General features: G+C 60.8%; 1 protein-coding gene and 1 long non-coding RNA gene across 3 annotated transcripts in view; one reads left to right on the top strand and one right to left on the bottom strand.

Moving 5' to 3' along the window:
• CARM1 (coactivator associated arginine methyltransferase 1) overlaps positions 1–18,710 on the top strand; it is a 38,007-nt gene that overhangs the window by 1,368 nt on the left and 17,929 nt on the right. The window lies entirely within an intron of this gene.
• LOC138925159 (uncharacterized) lies at positions 15,985–17,252 on the bottom strand. Its single transcript, XR_011440990.1, has 2 exons — positions 17,093–17,252; positions 15,985–16,415 (listed from the first exon to the last, which is right to left on the bottom strand). It is a non-coding gene; the product is annotated as an uncharacterized lncRNA (long non-coding RNA).

Below are 18,710 nucleotides of genomic sequence, written 5' to 3'. Positions count from 1 at the left end.
TGTGGAGAGGGGAGAAGTGTGCCGGGCGGGCATCAGGGCCCAGGACAGATGCTGAAGCAGCCTCTTACTCTCAGCAGGCTCCCCCAGATCCGCAGAATGGCCAGCAGCCGGCCACCGTCAGCAGGGAACAGGGTAAAGTCGGGCCGCGTTTCTCAAACCAGGGTCCCAGGGCCGATCCTCAAAGGAGTTCCCGGAGGGTCAGTTATTCTTTTGTAAATAAACTGTTTTTGATTTTAGACCAGCGTTAGATTTATGGAATTCTTGGGAAGACAGGACAGAGAGTTCTCGTAGACTCCGCACCTCATCTCCCTGAGTCTTCACATTTTTCTCCAGGAGAGTTTTGGCTTCTGTGTCTTTGTTTTGTGGGAAAGCTAACACTTCTCGAGATAACTCATAACTGACGCGTTCGCAAAGAGGAGAAAGGCTGCATTTCCCAAACTGCGATTCTCCGTCTGGGCTGATCCAGCCTCAGAAGTTGAAGGATTTTTCCCCTTTATGCTCGGATAATGTTGGTGTGAGTTCCAGTGTCGGCGGACGCTGGTTGTGTGTGTTTCCCAGGGCCGCCGGGACACACTTGGTAGCTTCCAACCAGAGGAATGTACTCTCTCCCAAGTCGTGGCCAGAAGTCTGACATGAGTGTCACGAGGGCCACCCTCCCTGCAGAGGCCCTGGACGAGAAGCGTTTCTTGCCTTTGCCAGGTTCCGCTGGCTCCACGCGTCGCGTGGCTGGTGGCAGCAGGTCTTCCATCTCTGCCTCTGTCTCCACATGGCTCCTCCCCTGTGCCTCTGTCTCTTTTCCTCTAAGGACACCTGTCATTGCATTTAGGGCACACCCTAAATCCAGGATGATCTTATTTTTCAGAGCTTTAATTACATCTTCAGGGACCATTTTTCCAGAGAAGGTCACTTTCACAGGTTCTAGGGGGTTAGGGCTTGGGCATATGTTTTAGAGTCTACAACGTGGGCCACACCGGTACCCTGTCCGGCGCTGTGGGTCTCTGTGCCTCAGTTTCCCCCTTGGTGGAATGGGCGGATGACAGGACTGTGTGGCACAGCGTGTTTGCTCAATGAACGAACGCGTCTTTGGCGGGAACACCTGCTCCCATTACGAGCTGGCGATGGCCTCCAGGTTGGCTGGGTGACTGCTCAGGGCAAGGCGGCCCTGGTTCCTGAGCGGCCTGGAGCACGCGGTGCACGAGGAGGGGTTGCTCTCAAGTGTGCCAAGGTTGGGGAGTGCAAAGTCCCTTGGCTGGGGCGTGTGGCTCCCGCCTGGTTCCCAGAGCGCTGGGTGCTGGCTGACAGTCCCCTGGGAAAGGGCAGAGGTGGTCCAGCCACAGGGGCAATGCACGGGGATGTGGCAGCTGGACAGGTTAGGGAGGAGCACCCCTTCATGACTAGGGGGCGACCTGGCTGCTAGGGGCTTGAGATCTTCCCTCAGGATGAGCTTCCTTTCCTGGCCTCAGCATTTTCCAACCTGGAACCTTCTGGGACCCGAATGCTTTGGTTAGGAGCCATGTTCTGCTCATCTGCCCCTTGCAAGGTGGGGTCCTGTGTGCTGCCTGTGATTCCAGAACCCCGGGATTCGAGTCTCTGTGTGGGTGGGGACAGGAGGGTTGGCCAGGACACCCGCAGGGATCTCCCGGTGCCTGCCGTGTGGGAGGTGAGCCCGAGGTGCCCTTGGGTGCTGGCGAGGGTTCTGAATGTGGAGCCTGCCTGGAGTGGTGCACCAGCCATGTGGGCTTGAACTAGCATTCCACCTCCTGAGCCTGTATCCTTACCTGTGGCAACACTCACCTGTACACAGCCTCGGTTTCCTTGTCGGCCATGAGAGTCGTGCCTCTGGGGGCCTGGGAAGGTGGGTGAAGTGGACCATGGGGGTGTGGGGCAGAGTGCCTGGCAGTAAGCCGTAGGTATTTCTATAGTTTCTTTTTTTATTTTTTTTGCTGAGGAAGATTAGCCTTGAGCTAACATCTCTGCCACTCTTTCTCCACTTTACATGTGGGTCGCTGCCACAGCGTGGCTGATGAGTGGTGTAGGTCTGTGCCTAGGATCCAAACCCGCAAACCCTGGCCCTGAAGTAGAGTGTGCCGAGCTTAACCACTACGCCACGGGGCCGGCCCCTCTGTAGGTATTATTGACAGCAATGTTATTGGTGTGGACTGGTGAAGTGGCTTTTCTAGAAGGGAGCCCCTTATGCTGCAGGGCTGTGCAGCTGTCTCACACCCCCAGCAGGTGGGAGAGGGACCCCTGAGCTGCCACCTGTGTCTCCTGCAGAAGCGCCGGGAGGTGGGTGTGAGGAGCCGGACACAGGCCCTGTTCCTTGATGTCTGCCCTCCACGTGGGAAAGGACAGCTGTGCAAGTCTCTGTCCCAGTCACCCCGCAGGGCACGGTAACCCCCCCCAGCCCTTCTTGCCATTTGGAGTCACCCTGGCCTGCGTCCATGGCATTGGCCACATGGCAGCTCCCAAACCCAGGCCGTCTTCTTTGGGCAGAGGTGCAGGCAACCTGGGCCCGAGGAGGCTTTGGCACGGCCTCCGGAGTTCTGGGACATGGGCTGCCCACCCACCCCCGGAAGAAAGCAGCTTCTCCGGCAAGCCCACTGTGGAGGGAGAGCAGCACAGACTCTCAATTCCCCAGTCCGTGGCGGCCTTTCTGGAGATGACTGTGTCGCTTTTCTTTCTTGGTCAGTGTGAGTCGATTTGGCTGGTTCTCTGCAGTCCCCACCCCTTTGGCTGGGAAGGACGTACAGCAGGGCCGACTCCCACAGGGGCTAAATTTCAGTCTGGGGGGGCGTGCCAGGCTGTGGAAACCCCAGAGAAAAACCCTTTGTGAAGACAAGGTGCAGAATGGCGGGCTGCCGCAGGATCGGGAGCCCGTGACTTCCTTCACTCACCTGCCTGGGACCCCCCTGATGCAGGGGCCAGGGAGGGGGACAGAAGTTTGTCGTGGGTCCTGCCTTTAGGACATTCAGCGTCAATCTGGGGCCACAATCGAGAAAGTTGGTACCACTGGAAGGCCAGTCACCTTTCAGTGGCCTGCAGGTTGCTCCTGGCTGCTGGCATTTATTGAGCATTTACTGTGTACCAGGCTCTGCATACATGTGTTCACAGACTCAAATGCTCAACCCTGGGGCAGCTGGGGGAAGGATAACAGGAAATATCAGGGCCCATGGGCTGAACCGGGGCTGCAGCTTATTTTTAAAAAGAGCTAAGGGAGGTTTGGACATTTTTGAAGGGTTGATTTAAAAAACCAAAAACCCAAAGAAGAATATTCACCGAGACCATAGTGTCCTGCAAAACCGAAAATATTGGCTCTGACCCCGACAGAAGCAGCCCGCGGCCCCCAGGGTCCGTGAATGAAGCGGGCAGGGGTGGGAGGGGACGTGGAGCCGCCCCCCTCTGACCCCCCGGGCTGCCAGACCCGCCACAGCTTCAAGAGAAAGGAACAGCCCTTCTCTGTGTCCATGTTTGTTTTGATGGTGGCGTGTCCTGGTCGCTCAGGCCAGGTCGAGTACACTTTCTGGACCGTGTGGCCAGTTAGCCTGACAGGTGTGGCCCTGGCTGTGTGTTACCGCTAGTCCTTAGAACAGTCCTGGCAGGTCAGGGACTCCAGTCCTGTGTTATTCATGGAAAACAGAGGCGGGAGGGCTCCACCAGGCGACGTGCTGGCAGGCAGCAGAGCTGGCTTTGGCGTTCGCGGCTCTTGGACCCGCTGTCTTACTGCAGAGTGGTTCAGCGACAAAAGGTGGTCAGGATTCCACTGATCTGTGCATAACAGGGACCCAGAGTAGCAATGGCTTAAACAAGGTGGCCTTTTCTTTCTTCTGCTCTTATGCTGAAGTCTGGAGGCTGGCAGACAGGGCTTGTGTGCAGGCTCTGCTTCAGGACGTCCTCGGACGGACCCAGGTCCTGCCAGCTAACCCCTCTCTGCCGTTCCTTGGCTGTGTTCTTGTCATCGAGGATCACTGTGGCAGCTAGAGTCCAGCCATTGCACCCTGCTTTCCAGACAGCGGAGTAAAGGAAGGGACAGAGTGCCAAGGGCACAGGCCAGGTGTCTGGTGAGGAAGATTCCCAGAAGCTGGCTTTGGGTGCGTCTGCTTCCATCTCATTGGCTAGAATGCAGTCACATGGCCACTACCAGCTGCAAAGGAAGCTGGGAAATGTAGTTTTTTAGTCTAAGGGACCATGTGCTCAGCTAATGTCAGGGTTTCTCTTTCTGGGAGAAAGGGAGAATGGACACTGGGAGACGGTAGCCTTGGCCACAGTGGGGAGGCTGAGGACGTAGCCAGAGTGTTGGGAGGGATATTCCTGGTCTGTGGAAAGGTGCTTACATGGGTGGGGGTGAGGACAGCAGCCTGACCTGGAGCAGAGGGGTCCCTCTTAGGAGTGGAGCAGCAGCCAAGGGGAGTTGTGACAAGGTTGGGCACGAGTCACATTTTACAAGTGACAGGGCCTTTTCCTGTATATGGTCAGGTGTTGCCTGCCTGACATGATAAAAATGGTATTTCTGAAGATTCTTCCAGCAGCACATTACGGTGTAGACAGGAGCAGGGAGCGAGAAGCCTGTGGAAGCTTCCAGACTAGAGAACACAACAGGCATGTAACCGAGTAGTTTCACCTTAGCCTGCCTCAGAAGCGTGTCGGAGGGCCAGCAGTTGTGTTATGGAACAAGAAGTGAATTCTGCCCAGGGCCTTGGGGACAGAGTGGCAGAGGCCTTGACCCGTGGCCGGGTATCGTGGGTGACCTGCCTGCAGGGTTTGCTTGGTTATGTGGTGAAAATAAAAGTAGACTCCTGATATTTTTTTAATCGGGTGATTTCACACCAAAATCTGACTTTGTACTTGTGAAAAATCAGAAGGGCTGGCAACCCTGGGCCTGCAGCCCTGAGGCTGTGCTGGCTAGTGGTGCCGCCTTCAGAAGGGGCATGCCACCCCAGCTGGCCAGCGTCCCCTCCCTGCTTGCCGCCACCCCGACACAGAGGCCTCTCGCCAGTGGCCATTTGTCCTCTGACTTGTGGTGTCTCATATCTTAAAATAGAAAGGCATGTCTATGAACCACCAGGTCCTGAGCTGGCCTGGCCGCCAGTCCTGGGCCCCGCCCCTGCCACCTCCAGGCCCCTCCCCTTTCTCACCTCCACCTGCGCCCCCGAGGCTCCCAGCCCCTCACTGGCAATTGGGAGATCCAGAAGTTCTGATGAGTGGACTCGCTACTCATTTGATAGTAAAATCTAGCTCTTCAGTCAGCGGAATCCCACCCGAGCTGCTGCGCGGGGCTCCTCGTAATTCTGCGTACCCAGTGTCATAGGACAGTCAACACACTTCATGCAAGAGCGGGCTTGGTTTCAGGGGTTGCCCGTGCTCTGTGGGGATAACTTGCCTTCTCTGTACCTTGTTGCCTCTGTAAAAATCCAGAAGGTTCGTTTCTGAAACACTCTGGGCCCGTGTCTTTCAGGTACGGGGAGCCCCGTTGGGGTTGTTGCAGGCCCATCTGTGAGATCGCAGGTGGAAAGGGGCTGGTGCCTGGTGGGCAGGCGCGGGCACGACATGTGGGGGTCTGGACGAGGTGGGCGTGCAGGGTCTTTTGCCTGAAGGAGGAGTGTGGCGTGAGCTCGTACATGATTGTAGGTGCCAGGCCTTGGCCTGGGTCAGATGGTGCAGAGTTGGGGAGCCCAGGAGCCCTTGGTGGCGGTGAGGGAACTATGTCTGGATCTGCTCAGGAACCGGGGAGATGCCCATCCCAGGAGGACAGGTGGAGGGCCAGGCCTGGGCCAGGCGGAGCTGCTCCAGGTGGGGGGGTCAGGCACCTCAGAGCAAAGGCTCTTAACCTGAAGTTGTGGATGGCCCTAGGGGGTCCCATGAGCCCCTGAAATTGTATGCAGTTTTGCATAGGACAAAAGTCGGTGGCTATGACCTCGGACGAGCTCCCTTGGTTGTAGAAAAGGGATGACAGTGGCCCCTCTCTGAAGGGAGCACGTAGGATGCTTCCCTCTGTGTGTCTGGCTCCGTGTGCACCCCGTAAACTGTGCGTGGCGTTGCTGTTGGTTCTCTATGCGTTTTTCTGGGGAATGGCTCCCCCACTTTTTTGTTGTTGTTATGGAAACCATTTTAATGCTAGGAAAATGTTTTCACCAGCTGTCTAGGGAGGCTCTAGGGCCTGGCCCTCATCCCACGGGACCTGGGGCCCCTGGGCTGCCACTCACCGAGCCGTAGCCCCCCCGAAGAAGATCCCCCACCTTTGATTCCCCTCGAAGGGCTCTCTGAGCAGAGCAGGGCTGACAGCTCTGGAGGACAGCGCCAGGTTGCGGGGTGAAGTGGATGCCCTGGCTTGTAAGGGGCGGGGGTGGTTGGTGAGCGAGGCGGGGCCTGGATGGGCTTTGAAAGGGCAGGAGTGAGAGGAAGGTCAGAGCGAGCTAGAGAGCCAAGGGGAGGTCAGTGGGTTCTGATCCGCAGGGGCAGCCCCCTTGGAGGGCTGGGCTGGGAGAGGGGACATGGCCAGATGGCAGGTCTGGGGGAGGATGGGGAGCCGGCCTCAGCCAGGGCAGCAAGGCCCACCATCAGTTCTTCAAGGATGGGGAGACCCGACCCCGCTTTTCATTCATTCACCTGGAAACACGGGTGGAGAGTGGACTTGCATCTTTTTATTGCGGTGGATGCCGCTCCTCTGACTTGAAACAGTTAGCACAGCTTTGCTGAGCGTCTGCCGGGTGCCAGAGACTGTTTTAGGAGCAGGGGATACAGTGACACTGGAGACGAGCACAGGGTCCCCCATTTATGGAGGGGAAGGGGTGTGACTGGCCTTGTCAGCAGTCACCTGAACACCTAGTGCTTAGTGGTAGGAGCTGAGGCTTGAGGATGCTGGGGGAGGGGTGGGAGAGGGGGAGGACGGGGTGGGAGGTGGTCAGAGGTGGCCCCCCGCTCAGGGTCGGGCATTGGAGCCTCCAGGAGAAGGCACAGTGGGGCCTGGGGCCAAGTCCCACCTCCATGCCTCACCATCTGCGTGTCCTCTCTGTGCCTCAGTTTCCTCGACTGTCAAACAAGGATCTTGATAGCATCTACCTTGGAGAGTCAGCGTGAGTTGTGAGCTAGTGGAAGTAAAGTGCTTAAAATAACGTCCCCTGGCCGGCAGGCGGGCAGAGCCGCTCCTGGAGTGAGCCTGTGGGCCCAGCGCGGTCAAGGGCAGCCAGCGGCCAGCAGGGCTGGAGCAGGGCGGCCCGGAGGAGGGGCGGCCCCAGCAATGGGCTTGGCGTGTATTCCAGGGTCTTGGGGAGGGAGGTGACACCTGTGGTTGTGTCCTGGCTCAAGCCCACATCTGTCCCCTCTCCTTTCCTAGCGGGGTGATCTTGGGTGAATGACTTCGTCTCCCGACTCTTAGCTCCCTTGGCAGCGGTGGGGTCCATGGAGGGTCTTAGCTGGTGCCAGGTGGCCTTGGCGAGGGCGGACACCTGTGCCTGGACTGTGGGCACAGCCCTGCACAAGTCAGGTGCGATCCCCACCCCAGCACACTCCTGGTCTTGGGGAGCAGAGAGGGGGCGGCCGCAGAACCCCATGGCGCCCCTGGATGGGCAGTGGCCCGGAGGCAGCAAGGAGAGGGTGGCAGCCGCGGAGCTAAGCGGGGACAGGAGGCCCTCCGCCAGAGAGAGAGTTGAGGGGGAAGGAGGGAAGCTGTGGGGACAAGTAGGCAGTGGCTTAGCTGGGGTGCCAGCCTGCTCCTGGGGCAGCTGGGGTCGGCAGTGTCTCTAGGTCGTCCCTCCTGCTGTCCTGGTCCCCCGTCTCTCCGGCAGGCCGAGGGACAGGCACTTGGCATTCCATGGCTGGAGTGTCTTCTGTTCCTCTTCCCAGAGCACAGCAGCCCTCGGTGGGGCAGAAGCTGCTGGAGGTCAGGAGCAGCCTGGGCTGTGGGGCCTGGCCCTGACTTGACCTTGTGACCCTGGCTGAGTGACCCTGCTTCTCACTTCAGTTTCCTCCTGGCGGTCTTGAGGGCGGGTGTTGGCCCAGCGCACACAATGGTGACAGGCACACGGTGTGATGTGTCATTGGTCTCCTGAACTGCTGTGAGGTCTGGAAGGGAAGATGTGGCCCAGGGCAGGGGCTGATCCTAAACCCTGGGACAGGTTCTGCTGCAGCTGGGGAGGGTACTAAGGTGGCCTCCAGAGAGCCTGCCCGAGCCTCCTCTGGTCCCGGATGACTCAGGAGGGAGCCCCTGCGGCTTTGTGCGGTGGCCCTCCCGTTCTCTCACTTCCGGGACTTGCTTGGGAAGCTTGAGGGTCAGGGTCCCGGTAACAGTGCGGGGCCGGGCCCTTGGCACCTTTGCCATTGACCTGAGAAACACGGCACCTGCCAGGATGCTTGTCATGCTTTGCAGCTCTGACTTCTGGTTGAAGAGTCGGAGTCCCCAACTTCCCCAACCCCCCTCCCTTTGTTCCCCGAAAACCAGTTACGTGGAGACAGTTGAGCCCAGGCTCCACCCAGGCCTGCAGGGGTTGGATGTGGGGACTCTGGCCCCCATGTGTCTCCTCTGGTGGGTTATTCTTCTGATGACTTATTTATTTCAATCGCTGCTTTGTCAGCACGCACCGATGCGCAGGTCGTAGGTGTGCCGTTCGGTGCATTTGACAATTGTGTCCCCCTGCGTAACCGCCACCCAAAGCCAGACCTAGAACTTGTCCCGTGGCCTCTGGGTAGTTTTTGTCCCATCAGGCCGGTCTGTCCCCTCTGCCAGGCGGAACATTCTCAAAAACAGGTCCAGACTGGTCAAGGTGGGGGGGCTGTCTCCCCCCACCCCCCGTCCTTGCACAGAGGGGAGAGCCCCCTTTATGCCCTCTTTTTGTCTGTCTCTTTTAAGCGATTCATCACCCACGGCTTTGGCAAGAGTGGCTCAGGGCTGTTTTTCTTTAAGATCCTTGCTGGCTTTGCTCCCCCGCTAATTGTGTTCCGTGGCTGGAGGTGGGATGCGGTGCCCGTGTCGGAACAGAGTGGTTTTACGTTCGGAAAGCTGCCCCACAGCGCAGCACGGGGAGACGGGGGTGGGGGGGGATGGAGGCAGGACCCTGGCTGATCGGTGCTCTAATGAAAAAGGGTGCTCTTGTGACCCCTGCCCGCCCTCCCCCACCCCCACCCCGGGCATGGGAATAAATAATCAAAGACAGACTGGGGGGCCTCTTGCAGACCCAAGAGGGACATTCCAGAGAATTTGCCACATTCTTCTGTGAGCTGGAGGGGAGAGCAGAGGCAGGCCGAACTTCCAGACTTTCCACGTGTGCCCTGGGGGGGTCCCCCGTCCTCGCAGAGCCTGGCTCTAGTTGGAGCCCTTGATGTGACCGGAGGTTGGTCCCTATGTGGGGGCAGGCACGCTGGCTCTGAGTCCCCTCGCACACCTCCCCCCCCCATGCCCTGGTTATTACCGCCTGCAGGGCCGACCGTCACTGCTGTTCGCTGAGCGAGCGTGTGCCTGGGGCGCCGCGCCAGGCTTTACGTTCATTCACTCGCCTGCCCATCCCAGCAGCCCCGAGGGGCACCTGGCCGCTGCGCACAGTTGGCACAAGGGCGCTCGGTGGAGGTGCCAGTCGGGGTGGGACCAGCCCGTTCTCTGCCACCCAAGCCACACATGCCCCGCGGGGAGGCGCAGTGGCTCCAGCTCCCTGCCCATTTTATAAGCGAGGAAACAGGCGCTGAGAGGTGGGTGGCATAGTCACGATGCCAACCCTGTGGGCTCTGGGCCTCCACTCAGCCCTGCCGAGGGGTCAGTGCTGTAAACGGAGATTCAGCCCCTGGCGTGGGGAGGGGCCCACCCCCCGCCCCTCTGGTCCTTGTCCTGTATCAGGGCAGTGACGCTGCTGGCCTCCTCTGGAACCCAAAGCCAGTCTTTCCTCATTCCTGTCTGGTTGCTGATTCCCTTCTGGTCCCCTCCCGCCTGTGCCACATCTGGAGTCACATCTGGTGCAGCCCGTCCTCCTAACTCAAACATCCTGTTCTCCGAGGCCGGCCTCGGGCACAGAGGGTCTCCCGGAGCCCCAGGGGCCTGGCGGAGGCCCTTCCGGCAGCACCGCAGCCACAGGACATCCTGTGTCACCTCTGGGCCAGTGGTCAAAACTTTTCTGTGAAGACGGGCCCCAGGTCAGCCTCAGCCCCCAGGCTGGTTTCCTGCATCACTCGGTCTCCACCGAGGCTGACCCTGCCCCGTCCCCCCACCTCTTCCCGTGTGGGCTCTCTGAAGCCACCCCGGTCCCCAGGTTGAGGCCCCTCAGCTGGCCGAGGGCAGCCCCGTCCTGGGAGCCACGTTCAAGATGCTCAGACCTGTGAACAGCTCTGCTTTCGGCACTGAACAGTGCAGGAGCCAGAGATGGAGGGACCAACTGGTTGCTCTGAGGCTGGGTCCCCCTGCACAGCCTGGGGTCCTCCTGCTGCTCCCGGACATGCCTCATTCCAACCCGGCCCCCCAGGCCTCCCGAAGCGTCCCCTCTGCCAGGGGCCTCCCTTGCCCGCCTCGGCTTGCTCAGCTCCTGCCATGTGTCGCGGGTGGTGGGGACCCTGCTGACACTCAGAGCAGAATCAGTACCTCCCTGTGGTGGTGAGGCTCACCGGGACGCGCCTGCCAGCCGTGGTCAGCCAGCCAGGCCTGGCTGTGCCCGGGCCCAGAGCCCACATCCTGCCCAGCGCCCTAGTGCAGCCCTGACAGCCTCCCGGGCCCAGCTCTCCTCCTGAAGGCTGGGGCACAATCTGCCCCAAGCTGCCGGTTCCCCAGGCTTAGCTGCTCCCAGCATGTCGGCTCTGTGTGCCTCAGTTTCCCCTCTTGAAACCGAGCTAAGTGTGCCCTGGAAGGTGGCCGGGAGCATTGTACAGCATTAGCTGTTTGCTTCAAAGTCACGGCCAGAGAAGAAAGACTGGGTGATGGAGGCCAGTGGGGCGGCCGGTTTGTTGCCCGCCCCCCATGATTATCCGCTAAGCTCCCCGTGCAGGGCGAGGCCCCGACACATCTGCTGGCCCTATTGTGGCTCACAAAGGCCTGGGCTGCGCTCATTAGCATGACGGGGAGCATTTGCATGTAACAGCTCCCGCCCAGCCGGCGCCCCCAGTAGGCTTTCCAGCAAAGCCAGGCCTTCTTTGTCTGGTCCACCTGTCCTCGGGGTTGCCCTTCCGCACACCCCACAATTCGACTCACCCTCAGGCCCCTCCAGACCAGGCCTGCAGGACCTGAAGCCTTCAATCCCCTAAGGCAGAGCCAGCCTCCTTGTCCCCCATGGTCCCCCACGGAGAGGCCCCCTGCAGGATACCCCCCAGCCTCTGCTCCCGAAGCCATTGCTGATTTATGAGCTCTGGGGCTCTCCAGTGCTGGAGGGGGCCAGCCCTCCTCCAGCCTGGGGTCAGCCCCGGGGTTGCGCAGAGGGCCTGCCTGGCCGTTCCTGGGGTGCCACCCCCAGAAGCAGCTCCAGCTGGCTTCCAAGTTCAGGTCCTGCAGTAGGCAGGCAGGCCTGTGGCCCCAGTTGTGCTGGGGACCTTCCCCAGATACCAACAGGAAACCCTGGAGGGGTCCCTGCCCCCCCAGATGGCTGCCTGGCTACCTCTGGGACTGGGGGCCTCTTCCATCCTCGGCCCTGCCCCCCCCCCGTGTCCTGTCACCCTGTCACTGGGTGACTTTGGAAATGACTCGTCCTCCTGGGAAACCTGTATTCGCAGGGCCCCTTTTAAAGTAGATTGAACTTTTTGACTTTGTGAGCTGCCCGTAAATTGCCAACCCGGGACCCCAACGTGCCAGCAGAGGCAGCTGGCTGTGGAGCTGTTGTGAAATAGTTTTAAAGGAATGAAGGGTAGAGTGGCGAAGGCCTGTGCGCTGCCACCCCCACCTTCAGAAATAAAACATTGCCCAGAGAACGCTGCCCCCTCCCAGCTCGTCTCCCCTAGGGGGGTCCCGTGTTCCACTCGCTGGTGCTCCGCCTTCAGAAGGGGCCGTTTTGAGGCGACCTGAAGACCCAGCCAGGAGCCTTTGGAGCCCAAAACAAGACATTCCCAAGAGCTGTGGGAAGCTGGTGGCTCTCCAGCTGGGCCAGATGGCTCCTCCTGGGTCCCTGAGGCCCCCGAGAGCCTTCTAGTTGTGCTGGTCCAGTTGTCAGCTGGGGGACAGGGCCAGACTCCCAGTCTGGGTCCAGTGTGGCCTTGTGTCCAGAATTCTCTCCAGGACTCCTCTCTCGGTCTTTGCCTCTGGCCGGGGTGCCTTGCGGAGATGGGGGCCCTGTGCGCTCGTGGCTCTCGGGCTGGCCCCGCGGTGTGTCAGGTCTTATGACAGCAGTGAACGATGCGTTATTATTTTGTTTTTCTAGACAGGGAAGAGGAGGCTGGGGGCCGGGGGGTGAGGGCCCAGGTGGCAGAGCCTGGATTCACTCTGAGAGCGGTACCTCCCCCTTCCCGGTGGCCTCCCCGCAGGACAGGGCTTTCCCGGGTGACAGCTGCCTGGAATGTGGACTTGTGATGCCCCGGGCTTGAAGAAACCTGAGCCACTGGTGGCCCTGGGAACCCTGGCCTGGCTGTCTGCCCCTCCTCCATCCCAGCCCTCGGAGGGTCCTTTGGTCACAGAGCCTCCCCAGCAGAGGACAGGCATGTTGCCACCACCCTCCACCATCCAGCAGGGTTGGGGGGGCACCTAGTCAGACCTGCTCACTAGGAGGACCAGATGGGCCTGAGTAGACCCCAGGCCTCGCCCGTCCCGAGTGCCTTTTGTCTGGTTATCTTTCGTGTACAGGGCAGAAGTGCAAAAGTTCCGTGTCTTCCTCCCTCTGGATCCCGGCCTGTCCCCGACCCCGCTGGTCCTCTGGTGTGACCTTCCTGCACAGTTTTTTCAGGCATGCGTGCATCAATCTCTCCCCAGGAGCCCACCGGGCTCTGAGTTCTGCAGTTTGCACAGTGGGAGAGGAGCATGCCCACCGAGAAGGACCTTCCAGGGGCAGCCACCCAAGTCATTTTATTGTGTTTCTTTCTAGACAAGCCCCAGGCACACAGTGCGCCTGGCCCCTCCCCGACCTCTGTCGCTTTTGTGCCTGTTGTGCATATGTTCTGTCCCTAGCAGCGGGGCAGTCGGTGTCTTCACTGGCCGCACCTTCATTTGCTCCTTCGCAGGGGATATAGGTTTTCTGCCACTGTGAGGGGTCCTGTGTCTGCGTATGACCTTTACAAGCAGCGCTGTAGGGTAAGACCCCGCAAGGGGATTTCTGGACGGAGGTCTGACCAACCGATTGCCCGGAAGAGGTGCCACAGTACACGGGCTCAGGGGCTTGTCAGGGGCTGGGATTCACCTGGCCAGGGCCGGGCAGAGGAGCCCAGGGTGACCTCATGGTCACCCAGTACCCGGGGTTGGGCAGTGTGTGGCAGCTGCTGCCCAGAGCATCTCCCAGGACAGCGCAGGAGCAGCCGGCTCGGGTTACACCGGCGAGGGAGGCCAGGCGGGGTGAGGATTCCCGGGGTGGGAGTCTCTTCTGACACGGAGACTGGCCTTGATCTGAGGACGGGGACAGTGGCTGCTCCCGGTCCCCAAGTACTCAGTACACTTCCTGCTGCCTCCGTTATCTCCGGGGACCCTCACGGCAGCGAGGGGTCTGGTCCCCGTTTCCCAGACGGGCTCTTGAGCTCAGAGGTGAAGGCAGGCCCTCTGCGTGGGTGTGTCCTCTCAGCCCCGGGGCTGTGTCATGACTGCCATTGGACAGATGAGGAAACCGAGACCCAGGGCCACACAGCTGAAGAAGGGCAGGTGTGGCCTTCCTGGAGGCCCATCATCCAGCCCCTGGCCTGCCTGGCCTGCCTGCTGGGTCAGCCGGGATGCTCTCTTCCCTGTCCTGGCCCCTGGGGCGCACGCCTCACAGGGACAGAGGAAGCTTCCTGCGCAGAGTTTACAACACGTTGCCACCCAGGGCAGTGGGGCCTGTGCCTCGGGGAGACGGGCCCTTCCCGGAGGGCAAGCCCTCCATCCCCCAGGGCCTGGCTCCACTTGGATGTCACCGTCTCCCCGGGGCAGTCTGTCGCCCCCATACTCCCGAGTTCCCTCCTTCCAGCTCTTGTCACCCTGCAGTCTGGTCGCTGCTTGGCCCCAGAGCCCACATTCGGCACACAGCTGCCTGGGGAGCCGATGGCCCCGAGCAGAGGATGCCGCTGGGTGGGCAGAGGGAAGCATCTAGATCTTTCCATGCCTCGTCCTCCGCTTCACCTGACCCTCCTCTCTCCCGTGGAATATTTTCCTCTGGAAGCTGAGCAGCCATGTTTTATTTGGCGGTAGGAGGCGACTGAGTAAGAGACCTCCCATTCGCACGAGCGCTTTGACTCCCCCCAGGTCTGCCAAGATAAATAGCTTTCATTACTCCTCCTTTGGTGGCACTGCTTGTTTTCCCGCCAGAGAGGCAAGGACTTGAAATGTGGCCTTTTTTTTTCCTTTTCCCTCCGGAGCCGGGGGTTCCTTTCCCGTCAGGCCCTCCCCCTCTGCTCCCCACGAGGCCAGGAGCGGCTCTCACCCTGCGCGAGGATGGAAGGCTCCGCGGGAGGAGAGTTTGCCTCCAGCGTTTGTCCTTTTCCACTGAGCCCTTCTGAGCCAGGTCTGCCCGGCCTGAAGGGCCCTTGTTTTGTTCTTTCCAGAAGCGAGGGGGAACGGTAGCGTGCGGCCCCCCCAGTGCCCAGCGCCTTGAGTAGTTAGTGACCTTCCCTAGGCCACCACGCCGTCAGGGTCTGCGCACCTGGAGCCCTGCTGGCTGCCTCCTGCTTGTAGGGGAGGGGCTGGCCTCCCATACCTCGGGCCCCGAGGCCGCCATGTGGGTCGGCATCCCACAGGTGCGGGCCGCATGCAGAGCCCTCGTCTGTGCCTCACCTGGTCGTCGGGGGGCGAGAAGGGTGGGTGCTGGAGGACCTCCTGGAGGAGGTGACAGGGACGCAGGAGAAGAGGGGAAGGGTGTTCCAGGTCTCAGGAGCCACAGAGCCTGGAGAGACATCCTCTGTCCGTGGTCTCGGGGCATGGCGAAGTCAATGTGGCTTGGCTAGAGAGATGACGGGGCATGACAAGGCTGCAGACATTGGCAGGGAGCTCCTGAACCCTCTAAGGAGTTTAGACTTGTTCCAGAAGGCTCTGGGAAACCATGGAGGGGTGTGAGCAGGTGGGAGACCGCAGCAGACACTGTGGCTAGGAGGTGACTGGAGGCTCGGCGCATCCCCTGGGACCATCTGGTCAGGGCCTGAGACAGGGCGCCCTGTGTCCACCTCTCCGAGTCAGCCAGCTCTGCTGAGCCCACCTGGGTGCCTCGCCCAGGTCAGGCCCAGCAGTGGGGTGGCGAGCAGGGCGTTTCCTTCAAGCCTGGGACCTAGGAGCCCCTGTGCCTCAGGGTCCGCCAGTTTTGTTGTCCTGGATCCCATGGGCAGGAGGGGATGGCGGGGGGCTGGTTCTGTGTGGGTGGGGAGCAGGCAGTCTGTCCCCAAGAGGCGCCCGTGTCCCAGCCTCACTCATTTGCTGCCTGCCCTGTCTCCATCGCCTGCCTGTCACCCAGCACCCTCCTGTCACCCAGCACGGGGGTCCCACAGAGTGCTGCCTGTGGCTGTGGGGCAGACTCCCAGCCCCGCTGTTCCCATTGCTCCCTCCTCCCTCCTGGGCCCCTCCAGGGCAACGCTCCTCCTGCGTGTCGCCCTTACTCTCAGTTCTCACGCAGAACACTTACTGTCACCAGGCGCTGGGGGTGTCCCCACACCACGCGCTTGTCTGACGCCAGCTGGGTGTCCTACGGTTCCGCTCAGTGCTGACACTAGCTGGAGAGGCCGTCGGATCCTGCAGTCGAGGGCTTAGTCCCGCAGGACCATCCCCCACCCCCGCTGATCGCAAGTCTGGGTTGTCACCTGTGCTTCTGAGCAACCTGCAGTGGTTGAGGGTTGAGGGGGCTCGTTGTGAGTCACAAAAGACACCTGCATGGCTCTTAGCAGGAAATTCCCCGAGTTTTAGGAGCTCCATGCCAGGAATTGGGACGAAGACCGAATACCTATTTTTTATTATAAATGTGAATATCACAGCCCCCTTTTCCCTCTGCCTTCCACGTGCTGTTCCCTCTCACTGGAGAGTTTGTTCCTGGTCTCTCCCCCGGGCTGGGTCAGGTGCCATCTCGAGCCCCCTGCAGTGTCCGTGTTCCCCTGGCTCCGTGCCCCTAACCTGGGGATCCTTGTCACTCGGGCCACCCGGCTGTTCCCGCCTCCCCTGGGCTGGGGAGGGCGTCTCCGCTTCCCAGTGTCCGGTGAGCACATGAGGAAGCGCGTGCAGAGGGAGCTTCGTGCCCCCCTCTCTGCGCCTGTGGTTCCAGATGCCTCGGCCGCGTTGGTAAGCGAAGTTTTACTGGCAGTCAGCCGCGCTCACTCCTTTACTTATTGCCTCTGGCAGAGTTGAGTCATGGTAGCAGAGATTATATGGCCTGCAAAGCCAAATATAGTTACCTTCTGGTCCTTTACAGAGAAAGTTGGCCATCCCCACTCCTGGAAGCACAGAGAGGTTGTCCAGCACGTTACTTAGGAGCCCAAACCCTGGAGCAGTCAGCTCGGCCACTCACTCACTGTGTGACCTTGAGTGAAACACCTAACCTCTCTGAGCCCCGGTTCCTCGAGCCAACAGGGCGGTAACAGTAGATACTCCCAGGGGTGCTATGAGGAGTCAGGGGAAAGCGCAGGAACAGAGCCTGGCCCTGGAAAGTGCTGGTCCTCATGGTCTGACATCTCAGCCCCATCCCAGGCTCAGCGGAGTGTGGGCGAGTGCCGGGCCCAGCTCCCCATGGGGACTGGGGTTCATGACATGGGTGCTCGGGAGCCTTGCTTCCCGGGAGCAAGCCAGGTGGGGTGGTTTCCTGTCCTCCCGGGGTCCCAAGCACTGCTCACCCTGCAGGGTTGGCCCTGGCCGTGGTGGCCCTTCACCCCCCACCCAGAGCCTCTGCAGGACAGACTGGCAGCGTGGCGGGTGGGAGGCCAGCTCACGGTACCCGGCGGGGTCTGGAAGTGGGGCAGACAGTCCTGGCGTGATGGATGCTCCCAGTCTGGAGTCCTTTTCTCCCTGCCCCCCATTTGGACCCCGCCTCAGGAGAGCCTCTGCTCTGCCCACCTCCAGCCTGTGCGTCCTACTGCAGAGAGAGGAACCGGGAGCCTGGCACAGCCTCTGGCCCACAACCCCCTTCGAGGTCCAGTGGCCCGCCAGCCCCTCTCTGCTGCCTGGTTCCCTGGGCCGGCCGTGTGTCCACAGCTCCTGACACGCCGGCTGCCAGAATAGGGGGGTGCTCTCTGGTTGGTTCCTGGAGTCCGGACACAGTCAAGTTCCCGCCTCTTCAGGGTCACCCATTGATGGCTGAATGTCATGGTGACTTGAGAGGGAGGGGCCCACCTTCCAGGCTGCCAGGCGGTTTCTTGGCCCCCAGGGCCGCGCTGCTGGGGGGACCTGACCACCACTGCTGGGTCCAGGCCCCGTGGGGTCTGGGCCCTAGGCACTTTCTGGGGGGCAAGCTCTCTCCCCTGGGAGCCATCCACAGCCAGGAGGTGGGGTGTGCATCCCAGCTCTGCCCGGCCTCGGGGGCCCCAGGCCACTGAGTGAGCAGAGCCCTGTGCGTGCTGTCCACTGGCAGATAGGGGCACCACCGCCCTTCGTCCTGAGAGCTCGTCCTGGCAAAAGGGGGGACGGCGGGAGGGAACAGCATGTGCAAAGGCCGGAGCTGGCCCGCAGGGAAGGGCTGGGGAGGGGAGAGACTGATGAGCGAGGAGTATGGTCGTGCCAGGCCTGCACTGCCAGCCCCAGAGCTTGGGCTTCTCTTGAAGCTTTGAAAAGCTCTAGGAATGTGGTCCAGCTTTTCATTTTGGTTTGTCAGATATTTACCGAGCGTCTCCTGGGTGCCTGGGGCTGGCCTGGGGGTGGCATAGCCGTGACTCTTACGAAAGCCTGCCTCCTTGGGTGGTGGGTGCCCCTGCCGTGATTGGACGGGTCAGGTCACCCTCGGCGCTGGCCTCCCTGGCCTGAGCCCAGCCCCTCTGGACGCAGCCAGCCTGCGCTCAGCCACAGGTTCTTGTGGTCGCCTGCCCGGCGCCAGGTGGCAGGGGGCGCCCAGGGCAACTGGTTGGGTTGCCAGGCTGCTTCGTAAACAGAGGCCTTCTCTGGTCTCACTGTCACCCTGGCGCAGCCAACAGATCGGCTTTATCTCCTGCCCCAGGAGGGGTGTGGGCATGGCCACCATGCCAGGGTGTGGGGTCCCTTCCTGGGACCTGCTTATTGTTGGACTTGGCAGCCCCTTATCTTGGGTCCCCTGTGGGTGAGCCTGGGGCCGTGGTGGCCAGGACACGCTTCCCTCCCATCCGTGGCCAGGAGGGTGACCGTGCCCCGCTGTGGCCCAGGAGCCCTCCTCCACGGCCTGGCCCCGGCCCAGTGCTCAGACTACACAGGCGGAGAGCAAGGCCACGGTGCACAGCCTGAGGCCCTTCAGCTCCAGATTCACACATCGAACGGTGATCTTTGTCTATTGAGATAAAATTTACATAGTGTTAAACAAACCCGCGCAGGGTGTGTAATTAAGTGCTGTTTGGTGCGCTCACAGTATTGCGTAACCGTCACCTCTGTCCTGTTCCAAAACATGTCGTCACCCCAAAAGGAGACCTTGTATCCATGAAGCAATCGCTCCCATTCTCCCTCCCCAGCCCCTGGCTGCCGCCAATTTGCTTTCTGTCTCTGTGGACTTACC

Source organism: Equus caballus, chromosome 7 (assembly GCF_041296265.1).
Source record: "Equus caballus isolate H_3958 breed thoroughbred chromosome 7, TB-T2T, whole genome shotgun sequence".
NCBI classification, from domain to species: Eukaryota; Metazoa; Chordata; class Mammalia; order Perissodactyla; family Equidae; genus Equus; species Equus caballus.
The sequence above is the reverse complement of the archived record's forward strand: the minus strand, read 5'-3'. Positions and strand labels throughout refer to the sequence as shown.